Source organism: Myiozetetes cayanensis, unplaced genomic scaffold (assembly GCF_022539395.1).
Source record: "Myiozetetes cayanensis isolate MyiCay16 unplaced genomic scaffold, myiCay2020 scf12, whole genome shotgun sequence".
Lineage (NCBI taxonomy): Eukaryota > Metazoa > Chordata > Aves > Passeriformes > Tyrannidae > Myiozetetes > Myiozetetes cayanensis.
This window is the reverse complement of record NW_026086826.1, coordinates 15,172,875-15,200,319: the sequence shown is the minus strand read 5'-3', so window position 1 is coordinate 15,200,319 and position 27,445 is coordinate 15,172,875. Positions and strand designations below refer to the sequence as shown.

The window sequence follows — 27,445 nt, the reverse complement described above, 5'->3', positions numbered from 1 at the left end:
CAGCAATAGGGACAGTCTCAGTGCTGACTTATTTGGTCCTAGGACTGAGAAATCCTTTTCAGGGACAGTGAATGTGTGTGCCATCAGCCAACTCTGACAGAGGATGCTGACTAATTATGTTGGTGGTGGTTTTATGGAACAAAATTCTGACTGCTGAAAATTAGACTAAGCAAATTGGGCTTAGTTAGGACAGATCACTGCAGGGTCTGAAACGGTCCTTTGCAATGAGTGGGGCTTGATTTAACCAGTCGTGCAGAGGCAAATTTCAGCATACAGAGTGCACACTCCATATCTAAACCACTCAGTGACTTGTATTTATTATTCAGACTGGCATTCACTTACGTGAAAGCTTTGTATTTAGATTGGAAACAATTTTAAATAATTAACATAAATATATCCACCCCAGCAACAAGCTATTATGTAAGTAACACAAGATGTAAATTTGGGAGAACTACTAATAAGGTGGATCAGTGCACTCCTGAAGCCTGGGCCAAGCACGCTGTTGAGGGTGGTTAGAAAATGGTGTTCACAGCTGTGAAAATTAGAGGCAGGGCCTTACCATTCCAGAGGAAGCCAAGTCCTTGAGCAACTGCAGAGTTTCAAATGATGTGGCTTGCTACAATTTTTCTTTGGTGTAATTTTGGTTGCTTGCAATGACTCTTTTTCTTTTCCAAACCAGTACAAATTTGGGCACTGAATCATGCTTTGGTGTCCTGTCACTGTGGATCGCTGTGATCACACCGATGGTGCGTGGTCTGAGTGCAACGTCACTGCTCCAAAACAGGGCGACAACTAAACAGAAAGGCAGTGTCATGAGAAACTCCTGCTGAATGCAGGTACTTCTGTTTTATCTGAGAATAATTCACTGGGTAGATAATTGGTGAAATCCCAATGGGAAAAAACTTGATTCTGTGTGAGCATAGGTTACCAAATGTACCACCATAAAATAATTGATTTTGTGATATATCAAGTAGGGACATAGTTGAGACGATTGAACTTTTCACTTAGGGCCTCAGGGTGAATTTGAACCGAGATCCCAAAGGTGAAGAACCAGTGCTTGACATGTGCAGGGTTTTGCACTTTTAACAGCCTCTTTAACTTTTCATTTTGCTCTGCTTTCACCAAGATCTAGATGTGCACAGAGTCTCATTAAGATGGTTGAGTTGTCATTGGAGATAATCACCAAAGGAATGTGTTATAAAAGGAGAAAAAAAGTATGTCTAGGAAGTCTGAATAATTTTTTTATGCTGTTGTTTTAGTGAAGAGGCTTTGGATGCTGATAGAAAAGTTACTATAGCTATAGGGCACATTTAATTGCATTTTAGAAACTTCTTTTAATCCTGTAATAACAAAAAATTAAATCAGTGCTGACATTTTTTTGTTGCCAGAAGAAGGTAGTAAAAGGGTAAAGAAATAATTGTTAGTTCTGAGAATATAATTAGCAACTTTAATGCTTTAATCTAAAAAATGCATATTTTGAGCCTGGGTGAATGATTAAAGAAAAGATATTGAAAGCCTTTGAAATTTCTAACTGTTTGTTTTTAATTGTAAATTATGATCACTATAATTAGCTCATTTAGTACATTTATAATGTAAACAAATATGAATATACAGAAGTTCAGTGATATATTTCAGGGCAAATAAGAGCAACATTGTGACCCTGGGCTCTATTTATTAAGCCTTTCTTGTAGTGTTTGGCACTGCTTCATTCTTTCATACTGTTTTTTTCCCCATTTTTTTCCAGAAGATAAAAGAAAGCCGTACATAATATTTGTAGGTCTCTGCTGAGGTCTTAATGCATCTGGAACTACACCGAAGAAAACACAGATAGAAATCTGGTCCTTTTTGGGCTCTATTTAACTATCTCTGAATTAATACTCTGAAACTTTCTTATAGCTTGAGTTTTTATCATGTTAAAAAATAAATACTACATGTTTTCTTAAACACTAGGCTGTTAATACTGAGCAGTTAGATGAACTGAAAAGAATGCTATTTTTCAGGTAGATGACTATTTCCATAGCTAGCTATCTGCAGAAATACAGTGTGTCTGATGCTGCCTGTCCTGTCTCCTCATGATGCACTTTGTGTAGCATCCTGGGACTGGGTTTCGGAAATCTGCTCCTTTCCTGGTATGCGTGCTGCCCTACACATCCCAATAACACAAACAGGAGCTGCCTGCCTGACTCCCTGCACGCTAATGAGTAACAGGATGTTCTTCCCCACCAAGTTCAAAGATTAAAATTTGGGGTTTGGTCTCACTATTATTTTTGTAAAAAGGCATCTTTTGTTACGTTTCCAGAGCTCGGTTATCGTGCTGCGACACTCTGCATCCAGTTCTGATAAGTCGTGGAAAGTTATGATTAGTTAAGCTCCTTATGAATAGAGAAGGCTTCCCTGAAGGTTGAAACTGGCCTCTAACTTGAGATTTTAAATCATTGTTGAAGTGTTTTGACTAGGCTGCCTTTGTGTACACTAAACAGTTTAAGGTTACTTTTTAATCCAGTGGCGCCTGTTTTATGATGTACACTTGCTGCGGATTGAATGTTGTTCTGTTCATCACTGCCAGCTGTCTCCTTGCGATCCTCCAGTAACTAAGTTGTTTTATCTCAGAGGAATGAATTGTCAGTAACAAGCAAATAATAACTTTTCTGCTTAATTCTCAAAATTTTAAAAAACCCTCTTCTTCTGTCATATTTCTCTTATAATGTAAAATGTATTGTGAGGGTTAGTTGCTCTGTTCTTGCACTGTGAGCCTTCAGGAGTTAAATGTTTACAGCATGAGACAAAGGTAGAAGAGGTACATATTGCAGCAGTGTATTCACCACATTCTATGGATATTTTTTAGCTGAAGGAAGTAAGCCCTGGTTATTACAGCTGTCACGGTGACATCTGATACTTCAGTATCAGTGATTTCCTCACCCACCACATGACCCTGATCACTACCATGATTCTCTGTCCACTATTAAACTGGGAAAGGTCTTGGCCCTCCAGGTGCTGTTTCAAGTCTGAAATAGCAACTTGTCTGTCACACTCTCCCTGCCTAACTTATTGCTTAAGGACCCAGCAAACATGTTTAATGCGGGTAGGGTCTCGTGCAGCAACAGAGTCAAGAACGTGTCTGGTGTCTGTTTCATGGCTGATGCAGAACAAGGGCACTGAGTGTGCATGGGTTCTTAAAAAGGAGCAAACTTTGAAGTGAATTTGATACTTAATCTCAACAATTATATTTTTGCACTTCTTTTCTTCTTTTGCGGAGGGAACACGCTTCTTGAAAGTCATGAGAGGTATCTTGAAATTTCACAAAGGAATGGGGGCGTATAATAGCTTGATAATTTCCATGAATCAAAACTGGAAAAATTTAAAAATATTGTCATACAAAAATTCAGATCGAAAGCAGATCTTTACTGAATTAGGGAATAATATGAGCTAACAAGCAAAACTATTTCATGGAAATATAGTTAAAAAAATCTAAAGATCTAAACCAAATGCCAAAATTAGCTTCCCATGATGCACCTTTTTCTCTCTTTATTATGTACCTTACTTATGGTAAGATTAATTTAAAAGTTGCTTAACCTAGGCAACATGAAAGACTTAGGCAGTGGACTTCTCTATGCAAATAGATAAGGCTTATCAGGCCTACCTAATTTTTAGGAATGAGGCATTGGAAAAGATTCTGTACTTAAGATAACAGAGCTTGCCCAACTGGCTATTGCATTGTACATTGTGCAAGCTTTGATACAGTGGTTGTCAGATGTTTCCAGCCTTTTTTTCGCCCTGTATTGGTAAATTCATGTAAATTGGTATGTGAGGCTTGACAATCAAGAACCAGGGTTTCTATACTGAAATTCATCTGCATCTAGATTGAACCAGAGTTTATGTAGATGCAATGCCAGAGTAATAAAGAGGTTGGATAACCAGCCTCTGTAATTTTTTGAGTTATTTCAGCTTCTTAAATATAGTTTTGCAACACTGTGGGTTTTTTGGTGTGGTTTTTTTTTTTTTTTTTCGCTTTGATGGATGTACTTGTGAGCATCTGGCCTGCAATTCCTCCTGTAATGCAGAGGGAGAAGCACTTTTGTGCACAGTGCTTCTGGCCACCTTTGTTAAGGCTGAGTTTCTTAGAGGGACCCCCATGATCAGGAACTTCACAAACACCACTGCAGCTGTGTTTTCTTTGAAAGAGAACTATCCACACTTTAATACTCTTTGCAATGTATTGTGGATTGTAGATGCAAATACCATTTTTTATGGCATGAAAAGTCCTCTCTTCATGTTCTGTCAGAAGCATACATCCGTTTGTAATGAAATATATATAATATGTATATATGCTTGTATAGTGTATATTATATATATATAAAGTGACTTCATAGCTCATGTTAAGATAAGGCCATCCTTTAAAAATAAAACCTTACAAAATTTTATATAGCTGTAAACTAAAGTTATGAAGTTATATGTGAAGTTAAAAGGTTATAAATGCAGTTCTGCTTATCTTGGTGGAAAACTGGATCAGAAATTGTCAACAGAGTACTTTTAGAAGAGTTCTGTCATGACTCTGCAGATGGAAAGCAAGATAGACAAGGATTTAGAGCTAATGCAAAGATGCAAAAAGAAAAGGAAGTGTATGTCTTTTCCTCAGAGAAAACCATAAAAAGAAATGTAAATAGCGGGAAAATTAAGGTGTGTCCACTGTGAGCATGTGTTTGACTTTAACTTGTAACAGGCAGGGCTTTGGTCTCTGTTAAATGAAAAACTGGACTTCTGTTGATTAAGGGGCACATATCAAGCCAACTGGATTGGACAAAAACTTGTTGCCCTTTTATGGAATATCCATAATGACTGAATGTTCTCTGTGCATCCTTGATCCATTTGGTGCCTGCATCTACACTGCTCTTTATACACAATATTTGCTGCAAACAGAGATGTCACACAAACATGACTTTTTGGGGCTAGTGATGGGATTATGTGTTTCTACCAATCTTCCTAAATCACAACACTTAAGGAGAAAAAGCCTTCACTCTTTTAATTTTGTTTTCTTCTAAAATACATAAATAAATGTTGTTAAAATTTGCCAGTCATTTGTCTGTGGACAAACAGTGGGTCTGGTGCTGCCATTAGCAGTTTAGGGATGAAAGGATTTGAGTGTTGTGCTCTCTGGAGTATAACTCTGTGCTTGTTCATTTTCACTTATGAGATTTGCATGTGCAAAGCCTTGGTCTTCACTGTGCTCATAAGTTTTCCACAGTGATTATGACTAGGGTCCTTAAATGATACTGTAATTACCATTATTCATAGTAATGTCTTATTAGTAATAATTACTAATAATCTTGATAATCCCCTGAGGAAAAATACTGTAGGTTGAAAGCCAGAGATGGAGTCATTATAATGAAGAGAGACTCACTCCTTGTGTCCCTCTTGTAGTAAAATAATTTATTCCCAGCTTTTTTGGGGGTGATGAAGAGATTTCTGAAGAGAATTCTCTCAAAATGACCCTCTGTGCCCACCTGAAAGGCCCCAAAAATTAAAAGTGGAAGAACAATCAGGCTTCTGCTCTGATTGCTGTGAATAATTCAAGCAGCAAATATAGTATATCCAATCTTCTGTCTCTCCTTCACTTCTTCTTCATCTTAATTTTCATGGTCTTCTCTGTTTCCATGAGGCTATAGTATGTGGTAGACAAAAAGTACAGTATTTATAGCTTCGTAGACAACATCTTCCCAGAAAATTTTCAGAAAACCTCCTTCTCACGGGATCTGCTGCCAAATATGTATTGGTTTTATATTCTTAAATTCGCTTTTAAAAAATGTGCACAAAGCTCTGACTGTGTTTATCTGTGGCTTTAAAAGAACAATAATCAAAACGAACAGCACTCCATGATCATTTAATCTTCAGACCCAGTAACAAAATTCTTACTCATTTATACAAGTCCACCTCTATCCAGTGGTTTGTCCCACGTATACAAAATGTGCCTGCAGCCCTTGGCATCATGAAGAGCAGAGAGAGGAATATTTCCCATTGGCTGGGCAGGCTCCGTGCAGATGAAGTAACGCAATCCTGAACGGTGTGCTCAGGTTTTTTCAATAAAGGTTTTTCGTCACTACAGAGCTTTATATAACAGCAGTAAAGGCAAGAAAGGAAATTAGAAACACAGCTGAGACTGCATCTCATACTTAATAATGGCCTAAAATTCTTACTGTTTATTAAAACTAACACCCCTTGTCAGGGTGTTGATCAAAAATTCTCTGCAGTCTCTTTTCTTTGATCTTTTCATTTTACAAACCATAGATATTTGTTGCCATTTCCTCACTTAGTTTTATGTCTAAAACCTTGAAACTCAAAGCTGCTTTCCAATAATCTTGCATGATAAGGAGTAATCCTGAATTCATTGATCCAGCAAACTCATCACTGAAAAAAATTGTCCACTCACAAAGGAGGGAGAATTTTGGTGTTACACAAACAGAAATGGTCAAAGGTGGCACTAAAATGGATGTTTTAAAAACCCTGTAATCTCTATGAGCCTTGTGCTTGTACTGCTATCCGGTCAGAGTATGGACATAACCTATTCTAATATACACATTTACCTTTTGTTTCAGCAGCTCCCTGGCTCCTGCACATGCAAAACATTTGAATTTCCTGTTGGCTCAGAGGTGAGATTTATAACATTTATTAAAGTTGCTTTTCGCTGTGAGTTTACTGGGCAGAAAGCCTAAGAGAACCTTTTTTTTAAGGGGGTTTAATTGCTTGAATTTACCAGAGGGGTGAACATTATGCTTTCTTGCAGCACTACTATCCACTAAGATTTCCAGGTGTTGAATTTCCCTAGAGGTTCCCTATTTATTGAAGGAATTTATGAAACATCCATCTATTCAGAGCCGGAGCTCCTACCATCTCTTTCCCATCCATTGTCTTGACTTTGTTTCCTTCATGGCTGCTTTTGAATTTCTTGATTGATCCTGTTCATTTCTGTCCATTCCTCTCCATAAATGTCCTCCCTCCTCTCTGCTTGAGCACCTTGGCCATTACAGATGGCCAGACTTCCTCAGAACTGAATGTGCCTGAAAGCTTTTTGCTGTGAAGTGGCTGCTGGTGCAGAGGGACAATTCAGTGCTGGAAGGACACTGGTGCTTGTTAGCATGGTGGGATGGAAGATGAACAGAGCACAAAGAAAGGGCAAGAAGTATTTTGCAATGTTTAAAGTAAAAACCTATAAATAGCCCTTTAAAATCCATGAACGGACTTCTCAACAGATGGCAACCCTACTGTCAAGCGGGCCCAAGGCAGGCAGACCATAATTGTTAGCAAGTGTATTGTTAAGGGAATTTACTCATTTACTGATGCAGCAGCTGCTTCAGTTGAAGAATAAATTGGAATATTTTGGTGCATTTCCTTTAAAAGTCATCCACTTTTAAGTCTATGTATTAAAATTACATAGTCTTAAATGGGGGTCTCCTTTGCTAAACAAAAGATATGTAAATTACATTTCAAGATTTATATTATGATAAAAACTGAAACACAAAAGAGACATTATCTTGCAGAAATGTAAAAGTACATTGCTTCATGAGTCTATAATGATATAATGTGATGTTGATGTAGTTAAAGATGTCAGAAGGGAGACAATGACCTTAAAAGTTTGAGGCAGACACATTAATATTGATTGATTTTTAAGAGATTAAACAGCAAGAATATATCTATACATAGCCTGGATATTGGATTGTTTGAAAATTTGAGATGAGATACAGAACATTTTGGTCTTGTAATGCTTTAGACGTAGTAGCAAGAACATGCTTTAAATGCAGCCGTTTGTCCTACAAGAAACTGGGTGATGATTTGCCTTGAATTTATCAGACTGTGAACTATTTCTTGTAGAAACCAGCAGTGTTTGACAAAGCTGGGTGATTATTTCTGGCTTAAGCACAAACACTGGTCTGTCATAGGAAATGTCATAAAAGTCCTAATGTAGGTTTTCCTGTTTGTTTGTTTGTTTGTTTGTTCCATATCTATGTACACCTGTATGGAGTCTTACAACTATCTGATATACACACACATACACACATTCCTATAATATATTGAGCACTGTAAAACCTCAGCACTTTCTGACCTTGAACCAAATAATGTGACTGCACATCAATCATGTCGTTTGTTTTTCCTATTTTTTTCACAGAATTGCAGCATCACAGAATAGGCCAAGTTGGAAGAGACCCACAAGGATCATCGAGTCCAACTCCTGCCCCTGCCCAAGACCGTCCCCCAGAGTCACACCAGGTGCCTGAAAGTATTGTCCAAACACTTCTTGAACTCTGTTGGGCTTGGTGCTGTGACAACCTCTCTGGGAAGACTTTTCTAACACCCAACCACTCTCTGGGTGAAGAACCACTTTCTAGTATCCAACTTAAACCTCCCTGGCACAACTTCAGGCCGTTCTGTTGGGTCCAGTCACTGGTCACCACAGAGAAGAGGTCAGTGTCTGCCCCTCTTGTTCCCCTCACAAGGAAGTTGTAGCTGCAATGAGGTCTCCCCTCCGTCTCCTCTTCTCCAGGCTGCACAAAGTGACTTCAGCTGTTCATCATATGACTTCCCCTCAAGGCCCTTCCTCATCTTTGTTGACCTCCTTTGGATGCTCTCTAATAGCTTAATATCTTCTTGTTTAAGTAAGTTTAGGCTCATTCTTATATCCATGCTTATGCCAGAAAAGTCATAAAGAAATGTGCTTCTCATTGAGGGGAAAGGTGCTAAATATTGTGGTATTTGTTATTCCCTTGGGGCAGTTCATTTTATCATCTCAGGTTGATGGAAGTTTCATCTCATTCACAGATGAACTGTGCTCTTAATGAGACTTCCCCTAGCTAAACAAATGAGGGTGTTGTCCATGGTTGACCCTTTAGACTTTTAGGAACCAGGACTCCAACTTGCAAGAGAGAACAGGTGTGACCTGTATGACTTGGACCATCTTGCTGAGAAGAGGTCCTGAAGCATTGTACAAGCTGGAGATTTTCATTCAGAATCAGATCTCACAAAGCATGAGGCAGATAAATCAAGGGGTAGATCACATTTATAGAGAGCTTTTTTTTTAATATCACTTTCCAATGAATCATTAGTCTTTTACCTTTTTCTCCCCACATAGGAAGGGATAGAATATCAATATCTGAAGGAAAGAGGACAGCTAGGAACCTGGACTTCAGTGCAGATATTTTACATAATAGAGAATTGTAGTTTTCCAAGAAGCAAAGACAAGAAAATTTATCGTGTGGCCTCTTTGCCTCCAGATTCAATTTTTTTAAAAATAGAAAAAGACAGATACTTTTTGGTAGAAGTATGAAAAAGCAAAGGGTCTGAGGGTCATAAGTGCATCCTGTTTCACCAACAGTAAAACCTGCTTTGACCCTCCATTATAAGAAAATAGCCCAAACAGCCTGTTTAGTAAAACAGAGAAAACACAGTGTCTCCAAAGGGCCTGGCCTAAGTGAGCATCCAGAATCCCAGCAAGCCAAGAAATGAAGGCAGTCAGACTTGATTAAATTATTTTTTACTACAAATCTCATTTCAGAGAATGATTAACGGGAGAAGAGACATAAATGGCAAAGTCTTGATCAAAGGAGCTGCTGTCAGGGTACCATCTAGATAAATCAGGAAAAGAATGCTCAGGTTTCTGTGAAAGAAGACTAATGACATTAAGTCAAGATGAAATAGAAAGAAGTAGCAGTGCAGGCTGAAATAAAAGACTAGCCTGTCTTGACAAGAAGCCCTGAGAAATTTCCTGAACTGAAAAGTAACTGGAATTGGAAAGGAATGATTTTCTATAAGTGCCGGGTCTTGAAGTTATTCAGGACATCCTGATGACCCAGTAATGAAATTTGCTTTTTGGAACATGTCAAGACAAGTGAAAGAATCCTCTGGAAGCACCTGAAACAGCAGTTGTTGGTATCAGCTCTACACACTGCAGCTGTTCTGAATCTCATGTGCTCACTCTATCCAACGGGATCAGCCCTTTCACTTAAAGTCTGAAACAGTCCCACCTGGAGGCAAGCAGACAGAGGATAAAAGGAGAGTGTGAAACCAACAGCCAGCTAATGTTTATGTAACTTTGAGAACCTGTTTACAAGAAAGTAGGAATGGTAATCTCCTGGAGGAAACAGTGGCCCTAACTGAAATCTTGGGAAAACTTTAAAAGTGATCTGAAGGTACCTGTGCAAAACAAAGGTTTCTCAGAAGGTAAGACTTTGTCTTTAGGTATACTAAAAAGGATTTCAAGGAAGTAAATTTAAAAAAAAAAACCCAAACCTGTTTCAGTGGTACAAGTGTACTCCTGGAAGTCCAGTGTTTAAACCAAAATAAGATGCCCCATTTCTCAGGAAACGTTAAATTGTTGTTTCAAGTACTGGCTTAGTTTTCTAAGAAACATTAGTGTTCCTAGCTAGAGGAGCAGATCTTCCATTAGAAATTCCTTGCCTCAGATTTAGATTATAACATAGAGTACGTTTCTACAGACAAGCACTTAGTGTGATCAGTACTAAAACTGTATGAGATTAGCTAATGTACTTTTCTGTGATGTGCAAAGTGAATGCCAGGACGCCCCATTGTACCTGACTGCAGTAGCATGAAGTTATGCTTCAGCAGCCTTCCATTGTAACGTAGGATTCTGAAGGCAGGGAAGCAGTCTCTGGGGTGTTGCACATCAGCAAGAAATTATTTTTGAAAGTAGGAAATAAAGATGAGTTTGAACTGATGGTTAGAACAAATAAATGGGAGCAGCAGAACTTTTTGTAGTGGCATTGTACGCCGTCATAGAACAATAGCTAAATGAAGCATGTGTTTAAAATTTGGTGAGAAGCTTTTGTACGTTTTAGTTCTGTTTGGCTCAGCGGGTGTGCTGCACTTTAGACTTCAGTCTCCAGAGCTGTCAATCCAACAACTTTCACAAATGCTATATTCACTTAAAAGCTGAAAGAGGAAAATAGAAGGAGATGATGTTAATAGCACTTAGCACTTATACAGCTTTCCTTCCTAAAAGTACAGTGCAAACATGAGATAATTAACAAGTACTTTGTCTTGGAGATACAAATGTGTATCTAAACAACCTTTAAGCATAGAGAATACAGACATCTAAGGCCAACCTATGCCCAAATGCACATTTTCAAGTGCAAATATTGCGAAGTGATATTTATGGTATCATTTCTCTGTGTAATCAATCAGTAAGTCCAGCTTGTGGAAACCAACAGAGCATATTTCTGCATGCAGGGCTCCTTCATTGTGTGAAGAACTTAATGTAATGATTTCAGATGTTACTTGATGAAGTGCCTCATATAGGTAACCACTAGAAAGTTCTATAAGGGAGTGGGTTCTTTGAGTCAAAATATGCCATTTGGTTGCAAAGATGCACCAGTTATTCAAACAGCCTCTGTAGCAATCCTGCTGTGCCCACTTCTCTCCACCAGCTCCAGCATCTACCCACCTGGTATTAGGTAATCTGAATATGTGGCACAGTGTCTTGTACTCTTGGACAGATAGTTATCCATTTATCTGCTTGCTTAGAAGGTTCAAAATCTTAAAAGTAGAGAACCAGAAAAGAGAGGTTCAGGTGGCACTGGGAGAAGGGAAATCCTTTCAAGAAGAAAAAGGGACAGATAAAACTATGAGTCTCAGACTTAACAGTTTTCTAGAAATGAGAGAAAAATGTCTGCAACTATGATGTGTTCTCAGTGTACTTTTTTCTGGTTAAAGTAAAAGTTGAGTGGTGTTTGCAGAGCTAGAAGTAGAGTCATAAGTCAATTTGTTAATTAAAGAGTTCTGAGCTCTGGAGCTACCAAGGGCTATCTGCAGATCAGCCAGGATGCAGAGCAAGTCTCTTGGGGGAATTGTCTGTTTCACTCTCCTCTTCATTCTCAGGCCATTATGACTTTAAAATGGCAAATCTGTCAATTTTGCAATTTCCTCCAGTAATAGAGTTTTGGCAGAAGCTGATGCCTGTGCTGTACTGTACTCGTGCACAGTTAGGTAACCCCAGTGCATGCTCCATTTGAGAGAGGCACAAAAAGCTTCTCAAAGTTACTGCATTATAGTCTCTCTCTCAGTGCTGAGCTCAGCTGCTGAGAGCAGAGGAGGTGTGAAAAGGCTTGTTAATAAAAGTCTGTTTAGATTTCATTACTGTGAGCAGCCAAAGCAAGACAATACAGACCTTGCCAACCCTCTGAGAATTTCAGTCTTCTCTGGAAATACTTTCTTTCCTGCACTGGATACCTTTCCCAGTTGAACATTTATGCAGTGCAAGCAGAGCTCTCCTCTGCCACCTTTGAAGAATAGAGAGAATGGAGACTGCCTTCCTTTTGTAGAGAATGGAACAGGAAAGATGAAGGAAGGGGCCTAATCAGCCACACCAAAGAAGAAGCCTCCAGCTCAGCGTTCATTTTTCAGCCTTCTATTTCCCCCTCATTTTCTTTTTAAAACTAAAACAGGGAACTCCTTTGGGAGTTGACTGGCATGGAAGATGGACTAGGTGTGGCACTCTGGTACACTGGTGTTGCAAAAATGTCAAAAGCATTGGGAAGGGGCACCACTCACTGATTGGCCCATGGGTTGATCATGTTCGACTCACAGCTGGGGTTTGGGGAAGCCGTGTATTAGCACGTGCTTTTGGGTTGTGCCAAAAGCATTTCATTGGCTAGATCCAGAGGACCTTCCTACCAAGGTTAACTGGAACAGAGGTGCAATGAACCACAAAAACTCTAAAAAAAATATTAATTTCGTCTTCTTCACAATGGCTCTGGCCTCTGAGCAGTGAAATAAAAGTTAGAGTTTCTGAACAAAAGCTGTAGGTATGGAGGGATCTTTGGCTACATGACCAGCCCTAGTCTTTAACCAATTTGAGGACTTTAGTGATGTTTTTCAGATTACTATGAAAGAAAAATTCTAACCTGTGGCAGACTTGGCATGCAGTGTGGACAGGCTTTTTTTTACCCCCAGATGATTAAACCTCTTCTTTAATCACAGTGTTTTCACTTTGTTGTGGTCTTTTTAATGTTCTGCAAGTCTTAGATATTTATTAAAGTTTTTTCATGCTTAACTCTTGATGAAAGCAGATACAGACCTCCTAACCATAAATGCTACTGTTCCTCTCTCTGTCAGCATAAACAATTACCTGAATATACTGAATATATATATATATACACACACATACACACACACACACACGTCAAAACCCAACTAGTAATAAATGACATGAAGTAGTTACTGGGAAGTTGAGCCAGTCAAGTTCACCATATATTCCACTGTGTTGAACTTTCATTATAAATTCAAAGTAAATTACAAAGGTTAATAAAATCTTATTTCATTTTTCTTTTTACTTGTCCACTTGTATTTTCTAAATAAGTCTCAAATTTAAATGATTAATGACCTAACTTAATCAGAAGAAAACTTATTCACAGAAGAACATGTTTTAAATAACACATTTCCATATACATATTTTGCATCATTACTGAGTGATAACCTAATATGGTTAATTAGTACCTTTCTCCCTAGTATAACTTATTTGTCATCAGGAGTAGAATTTAGTCCTTTTCATCTTGTATTATGTCATGACTTTTGGTGTTGTGTTTAGTGCTTGTAGTACCTCACCCTTTCAGGAGATCCAGAAGGGTGATATTTTATTTATTCCATCATTGCAATCTTTTCTGTAGAGTTACTTAACAAAAGCATTTTGTTACCTGGAGTGGTTAGTGGCGTAGTCACTGGAGTCAATGTGACTTTCACAATTGATTTCAATGAGAAGAGGACTGTGTTGACTGTGACTGTGTCACCCCAGTGAAAGATGAACATTGTGCCCTTTTAAGTAGCATATCACACCTATGTTTTTAAGAGATCACCTGTAAAAATGCCTTGGAAAAGGAGGGGATGAGAGTTGTCTGTTAGTGCAAACCTTACCTTCTCAGTTCTGTTTCTACTTGCAGGAGAAAAATACAAAATGTAAGGCATATTAATAATTAAGGTATATTAATATTTATCCAAACTGTCTTCTGATGCATTGCCTTTCTGATGCTACATGGTGTTCTCCTGCACTGTTTCTCAGCAAGATGGCTAATGTCCTGCTCTGAAAATTATCCATTAAAATTTTATCAATTTTGTGTTTTGGTGAGACAGTATGAGGAAATGCCACTGGAAAATTAGATTCCTCTTTGACATCGGGCGCCTAGTCAGCAATCCAATCCCATGTGTTTCTACTGAGACATTAGGATTTGATATAATTTTGGGCAGAAAACATTTTAAAATGAAACAATTGAATTTTCTAGATGGTCTTGGGGACCACTTAGCATAAGAGAATACACTTCCAAATCAAAAGCCTTTCAATCATTCTAAATATTATTTGGATGATATTTGCTTTATGTGTAGTAGCAGTTTGAATTTGTATTGAATGTTTGACTGGCTCGTGCTCACATAGATGATGTATGAAATTATTATTTCATATTTTTCTAGTGTTTGCATTGCAAGTGACATCTGGCTGACAGGAAGCTGGAGAAATGGGATATGAAGTGAATGCTGCAGTTACCACGGTATCATATTTATCAAAAGGCTTAAGGTTGGTCTGTCTTTGTTTAACATGTGAAACTAACAGCAATGAATAAGAAACAGCACTTTTTTCTTTTTTTTAACTGAGCTGCTTAGAAAATGAAAATAGATGAAGAAAAATTGTTAATGGTATTCAGTTGAATGAATTAATTTATGTTGACAGTCATGCATACTGGGTGAAAGACAGTTCTCAGCTTATATGGAGAGGTTGGTTTTGTTGCTATTATGCCTTTAGATTTTGGTTAATGTTGTTCATACATACTGTATCACACAAATAGGGAAGTCTGGAATAAGCTACTGTAGCAGACTGGCACAGTTATTTTTAAAATTAAAATGTTCAGCTACACAAGTTTAAGGGTGAGTTTAATTCTAATTGCATTATAACTTTGAAATATACCTGTTGAAACCCTTTCTTTAACCAAACTCTTACCCCTAACACATTTTCATTAAGCTCTTGATGTGTCACTTGTCTAATAGTAAATTGTTTCTTCACTAGAATACAGGTTTTAAAAATTATTCTATTATTTTACAATTTGAAATGTTGTATGAAAATTTATGATTCTTTAGAAATATGACTTCATCCTTTAAAAAAGGCATTTTAAAAGTGCATGTAGTTTGGGAGGAAGCTCTGCTCTTGTGTTACAGAACAAAACCAAAAGTGATACAGTGAAGTGTCCGGCTTCTGCCATGCCCTGGCTTCTCCTCTGACTAGAAGTGTCCCTTGGACACTTTTTGTCACTGCCTTGCTATCTTTCTTACTTGCTGGCTATGAAGACTGTGGAATCTGTGTGAAGAAAACCCACCCCTAGAAAGCTAGTTTATTATTTCCCAGCTATCCTGGAAGGAAGGAATTTTGGGGCTGTATGGACATGTTGCTCAGAAGAGAAAAGAAGAGGTTGTACGGGGGTAGTGGCGTGGGTAGAACAGACCAGGAAGGGAAGAGTCTGCCTGAGAAAGACAGATGTGGGACTAAGTAATCCAAAAGTAATTGCATCTGTACTTGTGCCAAGTGATTTTTCTGATCTATGAAGTTATCAAACTGAGAGTATTCAGCATCTTCCAGAACTTGAGCCCTTCCTTTTAAATAAATAGAAAATCCAGCTGTGTGGCCCAATTCACAGGAAGAAAGTACTAACAGTTATTTTTCTTTAAAGTCTGCAATTGCAAGGTCTAGTTGGGAAACTTAAAAAAAAAACAACAAAAAACAAAAAACCAAAACAACAAACCAGAAACAACAAAAGAAAAAAAGATCAAAATTAAAAGAATTGAGGACAAGAAATAAGAAGAAAAACATTCCCAAATTGCTTGAAGAGGTAAATTTTATTCCACTAAGTGAACCTCAAGAACTGCCCATGTGTTTACTGATGGTATAGGGAATTTGCCTGTCCTCCCTTGTTAGACATCAGCAGTGTGAATACCTTCACTCAATTTTTCTCTCTGCTATTGCAAACATCTCCAGTCAATAAAGACTGGACTTATCCTTTGCCATACTTGCCTTTCCTCTTTATTTTCTTGTCAGACAATTGAGCAAAGATCACTGAGCTGTTGATCGCTTCAGACCAGCTAAAAAGAGTATCAGATTAGAGCATTCAGAGCAGTATGTGTTCTGAGTGCAGCATTGACAGAAACAGAAATGATCAGAAAAGCAAAGAGCTGATACTGCAGCACAGTCTGAGGCTGGTTTCCTAAGCACTGCATAGTAGTTCTTTTCAGCAATTCTTTAACCAAGCAGAATTCTGTATATCATTCACTGGAATATGCTTTGCAATTTTAGATCAAGTATTTACCTTAGAGTGGCTTAGGATGTTATGGCAGAGAACTTGTCATGAGGAAACACTAGATACCTTGTCATTTATGAAACAAAAAAAAAGAGTAGGTACTTTTGGAGCCTTTCTGAATGGGTACTATTCACTGTTGCAAGTCCCGTGTGCTTGGATGGTTTGTTGTAGATGGATTATTATAAAACATAGTTTGCTTACCCATTTTCCATGTTATTTACTCTTACCAAATATGACACCTTTTCTTGGGTTCCTTTAAAGCTCAAGGGAAGGGATAGTGATTGTCCCTAAAGCATGTTACTTTTTGCAATGAATATATTCAAACTCTGCTTGTGGGAGAGGTGGACTGGGTGGGCCACGGCCCCTATCTGAAATTTTTACTTACTGTGTCTTTTCTTTCTAGCAGAGTGATTCGTATACAGACACACACATGGTATCTTGAACCCCTTTTAAACAAGTTTGCAAGTGCTACTGCCCCCTGTTGAGCTAAAATCACAGAAGTCTTCAATATATTTTTTTCACTTTTATTCAGCTTTGTGTGTTGTATTGTGCTACGTAGTATTCTGTCTCTGCTTTGTGACATGTGAAACAAAGCTGTTCTATTTTCTTAACCAATGTTATTTATGCTCTGTGCTGATGTACACGTCTACTTTTCTGTCTACCTAGCCACACACTTAGATTTTATCAGCTGCTGGTTAAGATTGCTAGACTTCCTCTATGCCAACACAAACAAAGAGTGAGGAAATAAGTGGTTAAGTAATTCAGCACCCCATTTGCACTACTCTCATCAGCTCTCTTTCTCAATCTCAACTAGCTCACTTCCAGTGACCACAGTCAGTGCTGTTTCCAACTTCATCCTGATCACATTAGTTTCTTCTGTCTGCTATTCGAGGCAATGTTTCTTTGGTCTGCTCCATGATTTTACACTTTATCTTGAATATTTGTACCCCAAACTAAGACATCATCATTAATTAAAAATTAGCAAGAGTCTGTAGATGATGGGTTTTTGATAGGTTGCAAGTTAAGAACTGAGGGTCTGCGAAACACTTCATTGCATTCTTTAATATTGTCCTTTGTGTGCTGAGTAGTGAAGCCATGCTGCTTCTTAGCAGTTTGCATTTACAGTCTGTTTCACAGAACAAGAGTGGGTCAGACTTCCTCTATTGCTCTTTTGAACTTTCCTCAGCCTGTGGGGAAAACCAGATTGGTGAAAGGTCTGATCCCTTTGAAAGAGGAATCTCGACACTTAATTCTGTGGGGGTGAAGATGAAAGTGAATGGATGATACTCACTGTAAACAACCTTTGCTTTTCAAGAGGAGAGTAGGAGCACCTACATATGCTACAGGAACTGAGTTCTCTAGATCATGTTCATGTCAGTTGAAGTACTTGCAAGTGAATTTTGAGGCAATTTTAAGGAGTGATTTGTATATATAATAAGAACCAGAGAAGAAGTATTCACTTTTTGTTTAACAACTAGAACTAGTATTAGCTGTGATAGACTTATGAACTGCCTGAGACATTTCAATACAATAGCAGACACTGAATGCATTTTTATTTAATGTTTGCTTGGCAAAACACAGCAGGAAGGGGGAAAAGAAGGCAAATGGACATAAGCACACAGACAAAGCCGTGAAGCTGAGGTTTTTCCCTCCTCTGTTTTCCCTCTTCTATTCCCAGTTCTTACCTCTGGAAAAGTCTTTGGATAAACAGCAATCCTGAGGTAATGTACCATAATAGCAAAAGCTCTCTGAAGAGGGTGGAGTGGAAAAGAAAGGGGAGATCCCATGTTGATAAATAAAGTCATTTCCCTTCAGCTTACCTTCACAAAATTTCAGGGTAGTTTTACAAGAGTGTTGTAGAAAAGAATGTTGCCTGCTTGAAACATTGCTTTCCCTAAAGGCAACACACTAGTGTATTGGAAGATACTTGTCCTCCTAGATGAGAAGAACTTCAATTCTTGGCCATGGACATCCTAGGCTGGACTAAACAAAAAGTGTGGAAAGACTTTAGAAAGCCGCTTTTACTCTCTGTTATGGCTAAATGCTGTTATGACACATCTGAAGATATTGCTGTTACTGACTGATTTTGGCCTAATCTCTTTAAGGTTTTGATAGAATATTTGCTTTTCCCCCTTTTTATATTAGCTTTGTAAGGTTTGATTTCTGCTTTATAATTGTTTTGCTCCTTTTTTCTTTTTTTTTTTTAGTTATTTTTGTCCATATTAATAAAAATAGACTTGATTTATAAATCTTTGGCTAGCATAAACCTCCCCTGCCTACTTTGCAGGTGATTACATGGCACTCAAAATAAGAAACATGTGTAAATGTGTAAAACTGCCATAATGATGGTAATAGCTGTAAATTCCAATGATAATTTTAGGGATAGAGAAAGTCCTGAGTGTGTGATCCTTCCAGTATGTATGTTGGTATCTGTTCCTTGTCTGTGGACTAATCCTTTTTGAAGCCTTCCATGCAGATCTCATTTGACTCAAAGTTCATCAGTCTGTGCAGCCCCTTAGTAAGAGCTATTTTGAAGTCTAAAATCCTTTAGAAACACTGTTTCACCATCCAAGAAGTTGGCTTTGGCTCACATAGTAGAAACCTGGACACCTCAGAAACACAGTGATCCCATTTCATAGCTAAAATAAAATGGGATTTAGATTGTTATGCCCTGGCCATGTGGTTGGAGGCTGCTAAATTCACATGAGAATGCCTGTCTGTGCTCCTTCTGACAACTCTTTCTACCAGCAATCATTTCAATATAATATATTTTCAAAGTCGTCTTTCCTGGATCAGCTGACTACACTATTTTATCATTTTGTAGGTTTTGTTTCCTTCATGGGTGAATACTTTACCAAATTGCATTTAATATCTATTAAATTGGATTTTAAAATATGAAATGGTTCCGTATCTCATTATCTTGTTCTTCATAATTTGTTACTTCTTTCAATTTGATACCACTGCATACTTAGAACTTGATTTCTTTTCTGTCATCCCATCTGCACACAGGATCCTGACAAGAGTCCTGCCTTCTGAAAGCATAAACTTCCTGGGAGTGACCCTCTTTTCTTGAAGGAGGCATTTCTGTTGCATTTATACTCCTCAGGTAGTTCTTTGCAGATATCCAAATCATTTGTTGTTTACTTTCAGCATGTCAGAACTGCTCTGATGTGTTGGGTTTTTTTACCTAGTTGAGCTTTTACATTCACATTGACTGGCCCGTACTTACCCTGCTCCACCTGCTCTTTGGCTCCCTTGGCTCTTTGTCAGAGTCAATGTCGAGGCTGAAATTTCAAAACATTGAAGTAAATAACCCAACCCACACTTCTGCTTTTTGCAGTGGCCTAGCTTCCTAAAGATAAAAACTGGATAACTTTGCAAAATTATGGAAGCAAGAGTGGACAAATCATAAGAGGTGTTGCTCATATTCTGTTCTGCTTCTTAAACTATGAAGTCTCCCCTTTTATGTGAGACTTCAGTCTAGAGATGTAATTGTGTTTGTGTTTGAAGATTCTCAGAGTACTCAACCTACAACTACTCTGAAAATAAATATACTGATGTGGTAGCATTTGAATATTCCCATCCAGAATGATTTTCTGTGTTGATACAGGTATTTTCTCATCTATATTATGTATAGCTGCTGTAAAATACAAAATTAAAAAAAAAAAAAAAAAGGACAAAAAATGGCCTAGAAGGGAAAACCAGATTTCTTGTTTTTTAAGTGGAACAGAAGTATTAAAACAAAATAAGTCTTGAGAAGCCGCTGCTTGTTGTGTGATTATTGTGGCTAGATATGCTTCCAGTCAAGGGTGGCTGGTACATATACTTTTTTTTCCCACTGAGGCAGCTTCAGTTTAGTAACTGTTTGCATAGAAATGTTAGAGAAATTTGTAGACTGTGCAAATGCATGGTGTAGGTATTTTAGCAGACTTGTACCAACAAGAGTGTCTCGCATTAGGCATCAGATCCAAATATGTGTGTGTCCAGTTACAGTTCATAGGAGTTACAGTATTTTGTTGTGAACAGACTTCTTTACTAGTTACAGCACTCAGGCACAAATGCTCCTGTGGGGGCACAACTGCATTGTTAGTTATTTGCAAGAGTTTTAAGGTATATTGATGCCACTTGAAGCTCTGTGCATAATCAAGAGCTCCCTCTAGATATTTATTTAATTTTCTTCAGGCTTCAGAATTGCTATGTTCTTCTCACGTGTACTTTTTATGATTGTCGTTATTATTTTGTTGGTTAACGATCACGTTGTTGGTTATTAGGTTGGCACTGCTGAACAGCAGTTTGATTATGATGCTTCAGACTAGAAGGAGTTCAGATGAACTTTTTTCTTACTTTCAATTTTTTGGTTTGTTTTCCTATGCAGTGCATTTTTTTAGCACTGTGCAATAAAACAATAATAAAAGTTTTGTGTTTCTACATCCACACACATATACATCTATTAGTATATGTATCCTATAGTTTGGGTTTGGGGATGCTGTGCTTGTGAAAGAATCTGTACCAAAGAAAATCTGAAGCCCTCCATTTGCCTGCCCAGTATGACTACTAAGCCCTATTCCAGTAAACCTCCTCTCTGCTGTCTTTCAAATACAGTCATTTTAGGTCTGGATGGGAATGTGTACAGGTCTCTAAGGTGGCTGTGCCACAACAATTGCTCTAAAACAGGACATTCATTTGTAAACAAAGCTGAGTTTCTGAATTCTAACTGCTGTCTCTTGCATCTGAGAAGTAATGAAGTTTCTGCCTACACTGGAGGCACTGACCTAGAAAGATAAACAGGGAGCACATGTTTTGTGCTTGTGAATTACTGTTTGTGGTTTGCTTTGATAATTTTGGCCTTCATATAGAAGTAGTCACTTGTAGACAACTGGCAATTACTTTTGAGGCTGTGGGTATAATCCATTAATATCCCCTAATTTAATGCAACCATCCAAATCAAACATTCTTCTGTTTTTAAAAAGCCTGCAGGTAATGAAAGCTTCAGAACATTCATATGTGTAGTGTTACAGTAGAAAAGTCTAAATTCTGTATTCAAAGGCCTGGTAAAGTCCCAAGCTCATATTAATGCCACTTCAAGCTTCTAAGGGAATACTTTGACTGTTTGCCACGGGCCCTGTTGCTTATGGAAAAGCAAGGAACTGAACTGGTGCCCGCTGGCTTTTAATACATCTTTTTAGGGGAGGTCAAAACTTGGGCCAAGGAAAATGGGGAACCCACCCCAGTGACTGTACCTGATGACATTACCAGATGTGTCTAGAGAACAGAAAACTACACCTATGAGGTTCTACAAATATCTACCCTGTGGAAAATGGTGGTACTGGTGGGAAGACTTTCTTGTGTCCAAGTATTTCTGATTAATCTGATATGGTAAATGTTTTTCCAAATGAGGAAACAGCTCTCTTCATTCCTAATGTGAAAGATTTTATCCTGTGAGACCTGGAGAATATTGAGTATGGATTTCTTGTGTTATATCAAAGAATCTGACCATATTTCAGTGAAAATGTAAAACACTCTTCTTCTGTTAGTCCATATTAATTTCATTAATCCATATTACAGAGTGAAAGAAATCTCATCAGCAAATTACCTTACCATTGGCAAATAGATACAAAGGGATCCTCAAATTCATTTTTCTTACCTGGATGTCAGAGTCCTATAAAGCTAGAGTGCAAGGTGTCTGCCCTGTGATCGCTCTCATACAGAGAGATCAAACCATAAATGACCTAGAAAAAAATCAGATATAGGAAAACAGTTCAAAATGGGCTGAGGGGACTTTAAACAGTTTCATTCTTCTCTGTGCTTCTAATTGCTTCTTTGTGCAGTCAGTCTGTTAATAATCTGTTTGTGTTGTTTATTATTTCTGAATCTTAGTTTACTTAGCCTGTATATAAACTCTGTCTCCTTTTGGTACTGCTGCACCATATTTCTGAAAAATGAGATCATATTGCTATGGAAGGAAGCAATATGGAGGATACCACTTTTGTATTTTTACAGTCTTAATGTTCCCCTCAATGACATGAAGAAATCACTAATAAATATAAATTTGATAACCTTCAGAAAACCTTTTGCTGAACAGTCTTGATTTCTGATTTGTACTAGTTTAAGTCATTCCATTTGCATACAAAAATAATCTCTCTTTTTCCCATCTGTTATATTATTGATTTACATCTTTCAGGTAGTTATCTGCAATGGTGCACACAAACATTCATAGTTTAATACTGTCATTTTGAGCTGATTTTCTATCGTCTATTGAATATAAACCATGAAATATTTAAGATACATTTCACCTTCTTTTAAAAGTTTATTACAAACTTTGGAAACCAATTGTGTTTTACAATAATGGATACCTTTACGTTCTTTTTTGGTGTTCCATATTCTTGTGACACTTGATAAATATCACTCTGTGGACCAATAAATAGTAATTTTGAAGCTTAGACCTTGATTGCTTTGTTTAGATAACTGTGTGTGTAATCATGCACACAGACTTTTCTGAGTCATAGCCTGCCAAATCAGAGGACAATAACTGAAAATACCTCTTCCCAATGGCTGCCTACATCTTACCACAAGTGAAATCTGTAGGTAGTTCTAGCACACTCCTCCTGGTTGGCAAGTACCATCACAGATGGTGTTAACCATGTCTTCATGATATCCTCAGCAGGTGAACTAAATATTGACCTGCAGTCTCTGGGTGGTCTTCTGAAGTCAGTGATGCATTGGAAATACACTGACAGTATCACCTATGTTTTAAAATGCCTCCTGAGTCATCCCACTGCAAGGGCAAGTTCAAATTAGTATGTATTAGGTACTCCACCAAAACATGCCTACTGTGTGCAGATGGAACTCAAGTTATATGCAAAACTGGAGTCACAGCTCAAGCTGATACAGCAAAGATAAAGCCCAATGTGAGTTTGAATAGATATTTGTCTCTAGTAAAAGGTAAATGCTCTGAAAAACATGCAATGATCAGTATGAGACAACCCAGTCAGTATAGCTGAAGTCTAGCTTGCTTCTCTGTTCATCTCTGAAAATAGCCCCTTCTGTCTGTTGGTGAATGAAATTGTTTGATTCCCCTTAATTACGGTATAGGACAGTGGAATGCACCAGCCTCCCTTTCTACATGCACAGTTCCTCTCACAGATCTGAGGAGCTTCATCTTAAGAATAGTGCTGCACTCCATTATGTCCAAAGGTAGTCAAGAGTTTGGAAGAACTTAAGAGAACACTAACAAATTTATTAAAAAGTTGGAATGATGAATGTTCTGTATGAGAAAAGAGTAAAAAGAAATATAAATAGGTTGGTTGGCTGATGTATTCCAGCAGTTTATCTGAGGAAGCCTCATGGTAGTGACATCTGTTAGACTGTAGACATGACTTTCAATATTCAGGGAAATGGACTCCCTAAAACTGTTGTCTGTAAGGCTGGACTAACTTTAGTCATGTGCTACTCCACAGCAGAAATTCTTGGGTGACTTAAAGCTGAACAGATCACCAGTAGCTGAGCTTTCATCTCACTGCCCTGATGAACTGGTGAAAGCTTGAGGTCCTGTGGTTGCATCTGCCCAAAGTCCTTGCCTTTCCAATTGACATTTCTAGTAAGAATTGGAAGAAGACCTGCTGTGAACACCTCTATGATGCAGAAAGTCAGAGAACTTCCATTATAGTGGTGTCATAGCAGATGAGGAACTTCAGAAAAGAAGTCTTTAAAAGACTAGTCTTTAAAGGATTAAAACCCTTCAATGGTAAAACCCTTCAATGGTAAGGAAGGAAGTCTTTAGCTGGAGAACATAAATAAACATCTTAGTATTAAAGAACTGAAGGATTACTGATCCCATACAGAGATAACAGCATATTTAGCATCTTTTCATTCCTCCAGAAGGGGAAGACTGTTTCTTATCAGCAACTTATAAGTGTTTGGTACCAAAGGAAACTGAGGCTTGAAATTATAACACAGGTTTCCCTATGCTGTAGCAGGACAGGGCCGGGGCTTAGGTCTGAAAGGATGAAGGCCCCACTTGATGCTGGAGGGCAAGAATATTTTACCCTTTCCTGCTGGGAATGGTGGAAGCCCTATTAAAATGAGTCATTTCAAATTTAGACTGAATGAAGCACTTCAGAATTTACTGTGGGGAACAGCCCAGTGTTGGCAAGAGAATGAATGTAATGACCTAATACTGTAAAGATTGCCTATCTCTGTTTCCTGTAGATCTGTGAAATGTCTGACTTGTGCAGGATTTGATTCTGATGTGACCACCAAGAAAACAGAATGAGGAAAGTTTTTTTATTCTTGGTGTGAGTGTAATGTTCCCACATTTCTTTATGGCAGTCCTAATCTAAATGATCTGCAATCCTTGAGCACAAAGCCTTCAGGTTTAGCTGGGACAGGTTGCAAACTGCTGAGCCCTGCTAAACATCCTCAGAGCTGCAAAAGACACAGGGTTCTTAAGCTTTTATTTGAATAGGCTGTAGCTATTATTAAAATAACCTTCAAGTATTGACTCAAAATCCCTTCACACTTTGCTAAAATTGTGCTGAAATTTCTGTCATTCTCACTAATATGTTTCATTTTCTTTTCCACATGCTATACTTAGCATTGTGAAAATTTCTCCCTCTTCTACCTTCTGTATATTTAAAAACTGTTGGTGCCATTTTCCTAAAACAAATAAGTGAATTTTTCCCTTTGATCATTTTCTCTGTTCATATTAAAAAGTACATTGCATTTAAAGCTGCCTCTTGTCTATTGTTGTTTAAATGACAAGTCCATATCAGATGCTTTAAAAGTTTGCAGTTACAAATGGAAATGTCTTTAACTATTTATAATCATCTTTGTTTAAATTGTCTTTACATGTAGAAGCAAGGTTAGTGAGGCCCAGAAAGGCACTGAAAACAGCACCTTTTTAAGAAGTCAGTGGTTTTGTGAAATACACACGTTCTTACCAAGGACTGAGGAAGTCTTTTATTTTTGTTTGGTTTTGTTTTTTTCATCAGCATATGAAATATTTACTTGTTAGGCAGTATCAAGAATACCCATTTTCTATAGTGCTGTACCAGCCCAACCCATCAATGTGCTGGTTAATTAAGTGTGACCTAAACCAACTTGACTTGAGCTCTGCATTAAATGCACAAAACCCATTTGAGCTGACCAGCAGCAGAAGTGGTACTCAGAGAAATTGAAAAGGATTTCTCCCAAATGCTTTCTACTTACTTACAGCACTCAAGTAATGGCTGAAGATTAGCATATGACATGACAGATTACATTAAGTCATGTCTTTCCAGTGCTTTATGACAGCACTATCACATTAGCTTCTTAGCACTGGCACATCGAGGCATGCAAATGTTTTCAGACCCTCTTATTCAAATCTACAAGCTGACATGGCAGCCTTGATATGATTATTAGTCATTTGAGAGACTTTAATTCACGTCATCAGATAACAGGTTCTGCTAAAAGGTTAGAGAAACTGTCTGCTTTTAATGAAGCCCTCAAAAAAGACCCTCAAAACCTCCCTGCTCACAGAGAGCCTGATTTGACTTTATTGACAAGATCCCCCTAAGAGTGAACTTGAGTTGAATAAGTAAGCAGGCATCTAGAGTGAAAAAACCACTGACTTCATTTAAAAATGAGACCAAACTGTGTTGAAGTCCTATCCTTCTGCCTCCCATTTTCTCTTTCTGGTTGTGTCCCAGCTCTACAGACAAGGTGCTCCATCTGGAAAATGTTTTCAGCATGTGATGTTGAATGAGGAAAAGTGGGGCAAAAACTGGCCTGATACCTTAGTGACAGACTTTCATTGTTTTACTGAGTGGAAGGTCACTGCTGCTTACCACAAAGGGTTAACTGATGGCATCTTGTCACAGGGAGCTGTGCAGCACTGTTGCAAATTCTGTTAGTGCTCTTTTAGTCTGCATCTATTAACATCACTTCATATTCAGATATTGTGTTATGTTAAATCATGGTGAATTTACATTCCAGTGGACATACCTTGTGAATTAGTCACCCATAGATCAATGGTAGTTGGCACAGGGTGAATGAGGTGAGAGGTGATGTTCTTCCTGGGCAGGTAGAAAGGAAGGTGGGCCTTTACCATTAAAAGGGATACTTGTTGCTAGAGGAGGGATTTCTCTTTGCAGGTGGTGTGGAAAAATGGTGCTGACCCCAGCCAGCACTGCCCCCAGACCAATGATATGTGTCACAAAATTGGAAAAAAATAACTTTGAGTTCTTAAAACCCTTTTCATCAGTGTTGCAGTGGCCTCTGCAGCAGCAGAGCTGATGTCTAGATAGTACTGCTCAGACTACTACTGACTTCCAGAAATCTACTGGTGTCTGTACCTGGAACTCATTGCAGGCTTTTGTTACCTGATCCCTTATTGTTGCCAAAGGAGGAGGCTGAAGCTTGCCTGTGGACTTTGTGAAGCACCTAGTTTAGAGATCACTTTGCTTGTGCTTCAAACTTTCTCTTGAGCCTTGCTTGGTTTGCCTCTTAGCAATATGCTCATTTGGAAAGTGGTAGAGAACTGTACTCAAGTTTGCAGATGTCATGCATTTAAGCTAATTGTTGCAGCTGAGTTGAATTTTTTTCTTTGAAAAGCCAGTTCAGAGTCCCTAATATAGGACTCACACTTTATTAGGGTGTGCTTAGTCTGAGACGAGTGATTGACTGCAGCTGGTTCATCTCGGTGTAAAGGACCTGGTTTGTACCACCTTTCATGTTGCCTCTCAGTGTCACCTCTATAGCCACACACCCTCCAGGAACTCTGATTTTGTTCCTCTGGATATAAACTTGCCAGGTACAAAACAGCTCAGTTCTCTATACTGGCTTACTAAATCCTCTTGTCTTCATTTGCCTTTGCCACTCCTGCAGCTTTGGTCACAGTGGTCCTCTCAGATCTGATCAAACTGTTCTGCTTCTTTTTCCATGTCTTCCAGCTCTTTTTTTATTTGTGAAAAACCAATGGTTCTGAAGTACTGTCAGTCTAATCTGACTGTACTTCATCCCATTTCTTAGGGGTAAGTTGACAGGATGAGCAACAAGGCAGTGGAGCACCAGCTCCTTTTTTACTGCTCCCACCTTTTGCCAAGAGCTTTTCTGTCCTTAACCACAGCTCCTCATCA

The 27,445-nt window shown here is 38.2% G+C and overlaps 1 long non-coding RNA gene across 23 annotated transcripts in view; it reads left to right on the top strand.

Annotated features, from left to right (window-relative positions):
- The window catches only part of LOC126635311 (uncharacterized), a 457,052-nt gene that overhangs the window by 215,639 nt on the left and 213,968 nt on the right, over positions 1-27,445 (top strand). For 16 of the 23 annotated variants that reach the window (XR_007627642.1, XR_007627656.1, XR_007627649.1 and 13 more), the window contains 3 exons: positions 6,591-6,644; positions 8,159-10,206; positions 14,461-14,563. This is a non-coding gene — a long non-coding RNA (uncharacterized LOC126635311). The remainder of the gene's footprint in view (positions 1-6,590; positions 6,645-8,158; positions 10,207-14,460; positions 14,564-27,445) is intronic. The other 7 variants (XR_007627660.1, XR_007627651.1, XR_007627644.1 and 4 more) reach the window with 6 other exon arrangements.